This window comes from Perkinsus marinus (assembly GCF_000006405.1).
Source record: "Perkinsus marinus ATCC 50983 genomic scaffold scf_1104296966920, whole genome shotgun sequence".
Classification (NCBI taxonomy): Eukaryota; Perkinsozoa; order Perkinsida; family Perkinsidae; genus Perkinsus; species Perkinsus marinus.
Genome location: NW_003203757.1, coordinates 4,159 through 13,350, shown reverse-complemented (window position 1 = coordinate 13,350; position 9,192 = coordinate 4,159). Strand labels below are relative to the sequence as shown.

Below are 9,192 nucleotides of genomic sequence, written 5' to 3'. Positions count from 1 at the left end.
AAAGTGAGACTCCTCAGATGTCTAAAAACCCATACGCCATCAGACATACGACAGCGGCAGGATTCGAACTGCGCAGGCAGAGCGTAATGGATTTCAAGTCCACCTCTTAACCACTCGGACACGCTGTCTGGAAGACGCAGAGGATCTCAGCTCTGCCCATGTGAATCGCCACCCTGTTCATGTTGCTAGAGGAGTGACTCACAGCATCGCGGAGCGCCTCAGCAAGGACGATGATATTAAGCTGACTCGCATTCTTGCATACGTAGCCCAGCGCTTTGACAAGAACGTCGGCGTAGTAATGGTATCGTTCGCACTCTTCGTAAGAGGTCTCTTCCCAAATGATGGCTGCAACGACAGCGAATTCGCTGAAATGGTAGGGCTTATATGAGATAAGAGTCTAGAGGTAGATACATTTTTTGGGATATACATCAATTCTCATCAATGTTCCTCAAATGTCATGCGCATCAGTTCGTTCGCACCCTACTCGTTCATAATGTCCATCGGAGTCGCTATGAGGATTCGAGAGCGAGACTGCTCAGATGTCTTGAAAACCCATACGCCATCAGACATACGACAGCGGCAGGATTCGAACCTGCGCAGGCAGAGCCTAATGGATTTCAAGTCCATCTCCTTAACCACTCGGACACGCTGTCTGGAAGACGCAGAGGATCTCGTCTCTGCCCATGAGAATCGCCACCCCATTCATGTTGCTAGGGGAGTGGCTCACAGCATCGCGGAGCACCTCAGCAAGGACAATGATATTTAGCGGACTCGCATTCTTGCATACGTAGCCCAGCGCTTTGACTAGATACATTTTTTGGGATATACATCAATTCTCATCAATGTTCCTCAAATGTCATGCGCATCAGTTCGTTCGCATCCTACTCGTTCATAATGTCCATCGGAGTCGCTATGAGAATTCGAAAGCGAGACTGCTCAGATGTCTTGAAAACCCATACGCCATCAGACATACGACAGCGGCAGGATTCAAACCTGCGCAGGCACAGCCTAATGGATTTCAAGTCCATCTCCTTAACCACTCGGACACGCTGTCTGGAAGTTCCGAAAGATCTCATCTCTCCCGATAAGAATCGCCGCCCTGTTCATGTTGCTAGGGGAGTGCCTCACAGCATCGCGGAGTACCTCTGCAAGGACGATGATACTTAAGCTGACTCGTATTCTTGCATACGTAGCCCAACGCTTTGACAAGAACGTCGGCGTAGTAATGGTATCGCTCGCACTCTTCGTAAGAGGTCTCTTCCCAAATGATGGCTGCAACGACAGCGAATTCGCTGAAATGGTAGGGCTTATATAGGATAAGAGTCTAGAGGTAGATACATTTTTTGGGATATACATCAATTCTCATCAATGTTCCTCAAATGTCATGCGCATCAGTTCGTTCGCATCCTACTCGCTCATTATGTCCATCGGAGTCGCTATGAGGATTCGAAAACGAGACTGCTCAGATGTCTTGAAAACCCATCCGCCATCAGACATACGACAGCGGCAGGATTCGAACCTGCGCAGGCATAGCCTAGTGGATTTCGAGTCCACCTCCTTAACCACTCGGACACGCTGTCTGGAAGACGCAGAGGATCTCATCTCTACCCATGAGAATCGCCACCCTGTTCATGTTGCTAGGGGAGTGGCTCACAGCCTCGCGGAGTACCTCTGCAAGGGCGATGATATTTAGCTGACTCGCATTCAGATGTCTTGAAAACCCTTACGCCATCAGACATACGACAGCAGCAGGATTCGCACCTGCGCAGGCAGAGCCTAATGGATTTCAAGTCCATCTCCTTAACCACTCGGACACGCTGTCTGAAAGTTCCGAAAGATCTCATCTCTCCCGATGAGAATCGCCGCCCTGTTCATGTTGCTAGGGGAGTCCCTCACAGCCTCGCGGAGTACCTCTGCAAGGGCGATGATATTTAGCTGACTCGCATTCTTGCGTACGTAGCCTAACGCTTTGACAAGAACGTCGGCGAAGTAATGACATCGTTCGCGCTCTTCATATGAGGTCTTTTCCCAAATGACGGCTGCAACGACAGCGAATCCGCTGAAATGGTAGGGCTTATATAGGATAAAAGTCTAGAGGTTTTTTTTATTTTGGAAACAGTCAATTATCACGATAACATGATACACCCAGCCATGCAAAACAACAAATCGTCTTAATCTGTCTTAAAGAGTCTAGAGGTAGATACATTTTTTGGGATATACATCAGTTCTCATCAATGTTCCTCAAATGTCATGCGCTTTGGTTAGTTCGCAACCTACTTATTCCTAATGTTCATCAGAATCGCTATAAGGATTCGTAGGCGAGGCTGCTCAGATGTCTTGAAAACCCAAACGCCATCAGACATACGACAGCCGAAGGATTCAAACCTGCGCAGGCATAGCCTAGTGGATTTTAAGTCCACCTCCTTAACCACTCGGACACGCGGTCTGGAAAACGCAGAGGATCTCATCTCTGCCCATGAGAATCGCCGCCCTGTTCATGTTGCTAGAGGAGTGCCTCACAGCATCGCGGAGTACCTATGCAAGGGCGATGATATTTAGCTGACTCGCATCCTTGCGTACGTAGCCCAACGCTTTGACAAGAACGTCGGCGAAGTAATGACATCGTTCGCACTCTTCATATGAGGTCTCTTCCCAAATGACGGCTGCAACGACAGCGAATCCGCTGAAATGGTAGGGCTTATATAGGATAAGAGTCTAGAGGTAGATACATTTTTTGGGATATACATCAATTCTCATCAATGTTCCTCAAATGTCATGCGCTTTGGTTAGTTCGCAACCTACTTATTCCTAATGTTCATCAGAATCGCTATAAGGATTCGAAAGCGAGGCTGCTCAGATGTCTTGAAAACCCAAACGCCATCAGACATACGACAGCGGCAGGATTCGAACCTGCGCAGGCATAGCCTAGTGGATTTCGAGTCCACCTCCTTAACCACTCGGACACGCTGTCTGGAAGACGCAGAGGATCTCATCTCTGCCCATGAGAATCGCCACCCTGTTCATGTTGCAAGAGGAGTGGCTCACAGCATCGCGGAGCGCCTCAGCAAGGACGATGATATTAAGCTGACTCGCATTCTTGCATACGTAGCCCAGCGCTTTGACAAGAACATCGGCGTAGTAATGGTATCGTTCGCACTCTTCGTAAGAGGTCTCTTCCCAAATGATGGCTGCAACGACAGCGAATTCGCTGAAATGGTAGGGCTCATATAGGATAAGAGTCTAGAGGTAGATACATTTTTTGGGATATACATCAATTCTCATCAATGTTCCTCAAATGTCATGCGCATCAGTTCGTTCGCACCCTACTCCTTCATAATGTCCATCGGAGTCGCTATGAGGATTCGAAAGCGAGACTGCTCAGATGTCTTGAAAACCCATACGCCATCAGACATACGACAGCGGCAGGATTCGAACCTGCGCAGGCAGAGCCTAATGGATTTCAAGTCCATCTCCTTAACCACTCGGACACGCTGTCTGGAAGACGCAGAGGATCTCGTCTCTGCCCATGAGAATCGCCACCCCATTCATGTTGCTAGGGGAGTGGCTCACAGCATCGCGGAGCACCTCAGCAAGGACGATGATATTTAGCGGACTCGCATTCTTGCATACGTCGCCCAGCGCTTTGACTAGATACATTTTTTGGGATATCCATCAATTCTCATCAATGTTCCTCAAATGTCATGCGCATCAGTTCGTTCGCATCCTACTCTTTCATAATGTCCATCGGAGTCGCTATGAGGATTCGAAAGCGAGACTGCTCAGATGTCTTGAAAACCCATACGCCATCAGACATACGACAGCGGCAGGATTCAAACCTGCGCAGGCACAGCCTAATGGATTTCAAGTCCATCTCCTTAACCACTCGGACACGCTGTCTGGAAGTTCCGAAAGATCTCATCTCTCCCGATAAGAATCGCCGCCCTGTTCATGTTGCTAGGGGAGTGCCTCACAGCCTCGCGGAGTACCTCTGCAAGGGCGATGATACTTAGCTGACTCGTATTCTTGCGTACGTAGCCCAACGCTTTGACAAGAACGTCGGCGAAGTAATGACATCGTTCGCACTCTTCATATGAGGTCTTTTCCCAAATGACGGCTGCAACGACAGCGAATCCGCTGAAATGGTAGGGCTTATATAGGATAAGAGTCTAGAGGTAGATACATTTTTTGGGATATACATCACCCTCATCAATGTTCCTCAAATGTCATGCGCATCAGTTCGTTCGCACCCTACTCGTTCATAATGTCCATCGGAGTCGCTATGAGGATTCGAAAGCGAGACTGCTCAGATGTCTTGAAAACCCATACGCCATCAGACATACGACAGCGGCAGGATTCGAACCTGCGCAGGCAGAGCCCAATGGATTTCAAGTCCATCTCCTTAACCACTCGGACACGCTGTCTGGAAGACGCAGAGGATCTCGTCTCTGCCCATGAGAATCGCCACCCTGTTCATGTTGCTAGGGGAGTGGCTCACAGCATCGCGGAGCACCTCAGCAAGGACAATGATATTTAGCGGACTCGCATTCTTGCATACGTAGCCCAGCGCTTTGACTAGATACATTTTTTGGGATATACATCAATTCTCATCAATGTTCCTCAAATGTCATGCGCATCAGTTCGTTCGCATCCTACTCGTTCATAATGTCCATCGGAGTCGCTATGAGAATTCGAAAGCGAGACTGCTCAGATGTCTTGAAAACCCATACGCCATCAGACATACGACAGCGGCAGGATTCGAACCTGCGCAGGCAGAGCCTAATGGATTTCAAGTCCATCTCCTTAACCACTCGGACACGCTGTCTGGAAGACGCAGAGGATCTCATCTCTGCCCATGAGAATCGCCACCCTGTTCATGTTGCTAGAGGAGTGGCTCACAGCATCGCGGAGCGCCTCAGCAAGGACGATGATATTAAGCTGACTCGCATTCTTGCATACGTAGCCCAGCTCTTTGACAAGAACGTCGGCGTAGTAATGGCATCGTTCGCACTCTTCGTGAGAGGTCTCTTCCCAAATGATGGCTGCAACGACAGCGAATTCGCTGAAATGGTAGGGCTTATATAGGATAAGAGTCTAGAGGTAGATACATTTTTTGGGATATACATCAATTCTCATCAATGTTCCTCAAATGTCATGCGCATCAGTTCGTTCGCACCCTACTCGTTCATAATGTCCATCGGAGTCGCTATGAGGATTCGAGAGCGAGACTGCTCAGATGTCTTGAAAACCCATACGCCATCAGACATACGACAGCGGCAGGATTCGAACCTGCGCAGGCAGAGCCTAATGGATTTCAAGTCCATCTCCTTAACCACTCGGACACGCTGTCTGGAAGTTCCGAAAGATCTCATCTCTCCCGATGAGAATCGCCGCCCTGCTCATGTTGCTAGGGGAGTCCCTCACAGCCTCGCGGAGTACCCCTGCAAGGGCGATGATATTTAGCTGACTCGCATTCTTGCGTACGTAGCCCAACGCTTTGACAAGAACGTCGGCGAAGTAATGACATCGTTCGCGCTCTTCATATGAGGTCTTTTCCCAAATGACGGCTGCAACGACAGCGAATCCGCTGAAATGGTAGGGCTTATATAGGATAAAAGTCTAGAGGTTTTTTCATTTTGGAAACAGTCAATTATCACGATAACATGATACACCCAGCCATGCAAAACAACAAATCGTCTCAATCTGTCTTAAAGAGTCTAGAGGTAGATACATTTTTTGGGATATACATCAGTTCTCATCAATGTTCCTCAAATGACATGCGCTTTGGTTAGTTCGCAACCTACTTATTCCTAATGTTCATCAGAATCGCTATAAGGATTCGTAGGCGAGGCTGCTCAGATGTCTTGAAAACCCAAACGCCATCAGACATACGACAGCCGCAGGATTCGAACCTGCGCAGGCATAGCCTAGTAGATTTTAAGTCCACCTCCTTCACCACTCGGACACGCGGTCTGGAAGACGCAGAGGATCTCATCTCTGCCCATGTGAATCGCCACCCTGTTCATGTTGCTAGAGGAGTGACTCACAGCATCGCGGAGTACCTATGCAAGGGCGATGATATTTAGCTGAATCGCATTCTTGCCTGCGTAGCCCAGCGGTTTGACAGGAACGTCGGCGAAGTAATGGTATCGTTCGCACTCCTCGTAAGAGGTCTCTTCCCAAATGACGGCTGCAACGACAGCGAATTCGCTGAAATGATAGGGCTTATATAGGATAAGAGTCTACAGCATTTCCAGGTCAAATTAATATTTTACCGACAAATTTAATTTTTTACCCATTTGGTTAATGTTTTACCCTTTTCGTTAACATTTTGCCCATGGCTTTAAAGAAATACCAACAAAATTAATTTTATACCCGGTTAATTTGAAAGTTAAGGAGTTTAATTTAACCACGGGCGCACGCGATGTCACGCGCGCGTGCAGAGTTAACCTCGAACCACCCTTTGTATGGGAAGAGCGGAAAAACCTGCGGGAAAGCTATGGAAATCCTAGGTAATCTACAGTAGAACAGGTTGAATTTCTTTCCGTGATGCCCAGCAGCGACTCTTCTGCCAGCGAGTTGACCAGCGACTCTTCCCACACGGCTTCCATTCCTGTACAACCCAGGAAGAGGGGACCCAAGAGAGGCGTCAAGCGAGGCAAGTATAATACCAATATAACCGTTGAAACAGCGACACGACTTATCGAGGCCAAGCAAAACGTATGTATGGTATGACGTCGCTATCTAACACAATCTGTCGCTGCATAGACCAGCAGGATTTGATTTACGGGCAGTAGGACCTTCCTGTCCCGTTATTTCTGGAAGTACATTCATTCGGGAAAAATACCCTGAGCCGTAGTACTATCCGTGGAATGGCTAATGAGATGAGTTACAACCGACATGTAGCTTCTGGAACCGTTTCACGAATGTTGAGGGGTGTTGAATTCCATGACGGCATTAAATTAAACTCCTTAACTTTCAAATTAACCGAGTATAAAATCAATTTTGTTGGTATTTCTTTAAAGCCATGGGTAAAATGTTAACGAAAAGGGTAAAACATTAACCAAATGGGTAAAAAATTACCGGATTAATTTGTCGGTAAAATATTAATTTGACTTGGAAATGCTGTAGAGGTAGATACATTTTTTGGGATATAAATCAATTCTCATCAATGTTCCTCAAATGTCATGCGCTTTGGTTGGTTCGCAACCTACTTATTCCTAATGTCTATCAGAATCGCTATAAGGATTCGAAGGCGAGGCTGCTCAGATGTCTCGAAAACCTATACGTCGTCAAACATGCGACAGCGGCAGAATTCGAACCTGTGCAGGCAGAGCCTAATAGATTTCAAGTCCATCTCCTTAACCACTCGGACACGCTGTCTGGAAGTTTCAGAAGATCTCATCTCCCCCGATGAGAATCGCCGCCCTGTTCATGTTGCTAGGGGAGTGCCTCACAGCACCGGCGAAGTAATGGTATCGTTCGCACTCTTCGTAAGAGGTCTCTTCCCAAATGACGGCTGCAACGACAGCGAAGCCGCTGAAATGGTAGGGCTTATATAGGATAAGAGTCTAGAGGTAGATACATTTTTTGGGATATACATCAATTCTCATCCATGTTCCTCAAATGTCATGCGCTTTGGTTGGTTCGCAACCTACTTATTCTTAATGTTTATCAGAATCGCTATGAGTATTCAAAACAAGGAGAATCTCTATCCCCGCCATGAGAACCATTTTTCTTGATAATACGGTTAGAGGAATCGCCGCTCGCGTCACCACAGGGTACCTTTGCAAGTGGGAGAGTCGAGCGGTGGATATGTTTTGGGATACAGCTCAATCCTCACCAACGTCTCTCATTTCTCATGCACATTGGAGAGTTGGTATCGCACTCATTCCTTGATCTCCATCAGAATCGCTATAAGCATTTGATGTCGGGACTGCTCAGATATCTTGGAACCCCATACATTGAAACCACATGACGGCAAAAGAATTCGAGCCTGCGGATGCATAGTGGGTTTTGACTTGAGATTTTCGAGTCCACCTTGATCACTCGGATAGTGTCCGACGGACACGTTGTCTGCGGAAGACTTGCGTTTCCTATGCCGCAAGTTTTTCATTTCCTGAGTCAGGGATCCTGACATGGTTGTTTCAACGCTTGTTTATCAGCTCGCTGTAGCGACACTACCCACCTGCATCCTCACGAACAAATAACGGTTCATTAGCCATGTTCCAATCTCTCTTTAGCCGTCTTGTAGCTCCCTGTTCTCGTTCTCAAATACGGTCGCACTTTGGAACAATATGAATCAGCCCTACGGGCATTTCTGAACGAAATATGGACAGCTCAACACACACGATATGATCGGGGACAGCTGCACATTTTATACCCTCGGCGAAGTACTTCGCCAAGCGTAGATTATACCAGCATGCTCGTATAGCGCCTTGCCCTGGCTGAAGACAACCCAGCAAGCATAGTTTACATGAATGAGCAAGTATAATAACATTTGAAAGACGCAGTTGGTAAAGTACGTATATGATGGCACAGTCGCGCATGCCTGCGATGCGGCATCTGATCCACATTGATACTTCGAGTTGAAAAATGCTTTCATCACGGTGATGGAGACCATTAGACATTAGTATCAGACCCTTAGATTCTTGACTCAAGATTCCGGGGCGTGACATGAGTGATCTGCGACACAGCGGGGCCAGTAATGATTCTAAACAAGATGTTGAGCCTCCAAGGAATGCATCCACTGCCACAACATGTGACGTAGAGATTACCTGTAAACGATGTTCACCTCTGTGCCCGTTATAAGCGAACTACTACCATCATGTTACTGACCCTCTTCCGATACGTAGCTGATGCTTCGTACTGAGTGACCTTGCACAAAAATTTCCACGAACGAATGAATTGATAGCTCAACACTCATGAGTGACACATGATACGATCAATTGCAAGAACAAGAAGACGAATCTTCGAGGAGCGTAGAATGGACATGCACTTGCTCATAGCGCACAAACCATTAACCGCAAAACGTCAAGTGCCTTGCATATCTCAATAGATATATAATTATAATACCAAAAACGAAGATGCGAGATCACCCCACAGCCCGATTGTTTGCACTTAGAGTGCATTCCACTTAAATCTCACCCTGAGCTACTCTCTTAGCGACGGATAATCCGATAACGTACATGCTCT

General features: G+C 47.3%; 14 non-coding genes across 14 annotated transcripts; all 14 read right to left on the bottom strand.

Annotated features, from left to right (window-relative positions):
* Positions 1–48: 48 nt before the first annotated feature.
* On the bottom strand, positions 49–128 carry Pmar_PMAR013859. Its single transcript has one exon. It is a non-coding gene; the product is annotated as a tRNA-Ser (tRNA).
* A 443-nt stretch (positions 129–571) lies between these two features.
* Pmar_PMAR013858 lies at positions 572–653 on the bottom strand. Its single transcript has one exon. It is a non-coding gene; the product is annotated as a tRNA-Ser (tRNA).
* A 319-nt stretch (positions 654–972) lies between these two features.
* On the bottom strand, positions 973–1,054 carry Pmar_PMAR013857. The gene has a single exon. It is a non-coding gene; the product is annotated as a tRNA-Ser (tRNA).
* A 444-nt stretch (positions 1,055–1,498) lies between these two features.
* Positions 1,499–1,580, bottom strand: Pmar_PMAR013856. Its single transcript has one exon. It is a non-coding gene; the product is annotated as a tRNA-Ser (tRNA).
* Positions 1,581–1,740: 160 nt separating this feature from the next.
* On the bottom strand, positions 1,741–1,822 carry Pmar_PMAR013855. The gene has a single exon. It is a non-coding gene; the product is annotated as a tRNA-Ser (tRNA).
* A 542-nt stretch (positions 1,823–2,364) lies between these two features.
* Positions 2,365–2,446, bottom strand: Pmar_PMAR013854. Its single transcript has one exon. It is a non-coding gene; the product is annotated as a tRNA-Leu (tRNA).
* Positions 2,447–2,889: 443 nt separating this feature from the next.
* Positions 2,890–2,971, bottom strand: Pmar_PMAR013853. The gene has a single exon. It is a non-coding gene; the product is annotated as a tRNA-Ser (tRNA).
* Positions 2,972–3,414: 443 nt separating this feature from the next.
* On the bottom strand, positions 3,415–3,496 carry Pmar_PMAR013852. The gene has a single exon. It is a non-coding gene; the product is annotated as a tRNA-Ser (tRNA).
* A 319-nt stretch (positions 3,497–3,815) lies between these two features.
* On the bottom strand, positions 3,816–3,897 carry Pmar_PMAR013851. The gene has a single exon. It is a non-coding gene; the product is annotated as a tRNA-Ser (tRNA).
* Positions 3,898–4,339: 442 nt separating this feature from the next.
* Positions 4,340–4,421, bottom strand: Pmar_PMAR013850. Its single transcript has one exon. It is a non-coding gene; the product is annotated as a tRNA-Ser (tRNA).
* Positions 4,422–4,740: 319 nt separating this feature from the next.
* Positions 4,741–4,822, bottom strand: Pmar_PMAR013849. The gene has a single exon. It is a non-coding gene; the product is annotated as a tRNA-Ser (tRNA).
* A 443-nt stretch (positions 4,823–5,265) lies between these two features.
* Positions 5,266–5,347, bottom strand: Pmar_PMAR013848. The gene has a single exon. It is a non-coding gene; the product is annotated as a tRNA-Ser (tRNA).
* A 541-nt stretch (positions 5,348–5,888) lies between these two features.
* On the bottom strand, positions 5,889–5,970 carry Pmar_PMAR013847. Its single transcript has one exon. It is a non-coding gene; the product is annotated as a tRNA-Leu (tRNA).
* Positions 5,971–7,298: 1,328 nt separating this feature from the next.
* On the bottom strand, positions 7,299–7,380 carry Pmar_PMAR013846. Its single transcript has one exon. It is a non-coding gene; the product is annotated as a tRNA-Ser (tRNA).
* Positions 7,381–9,192: the final 1,812 nt, after the last annotated feature.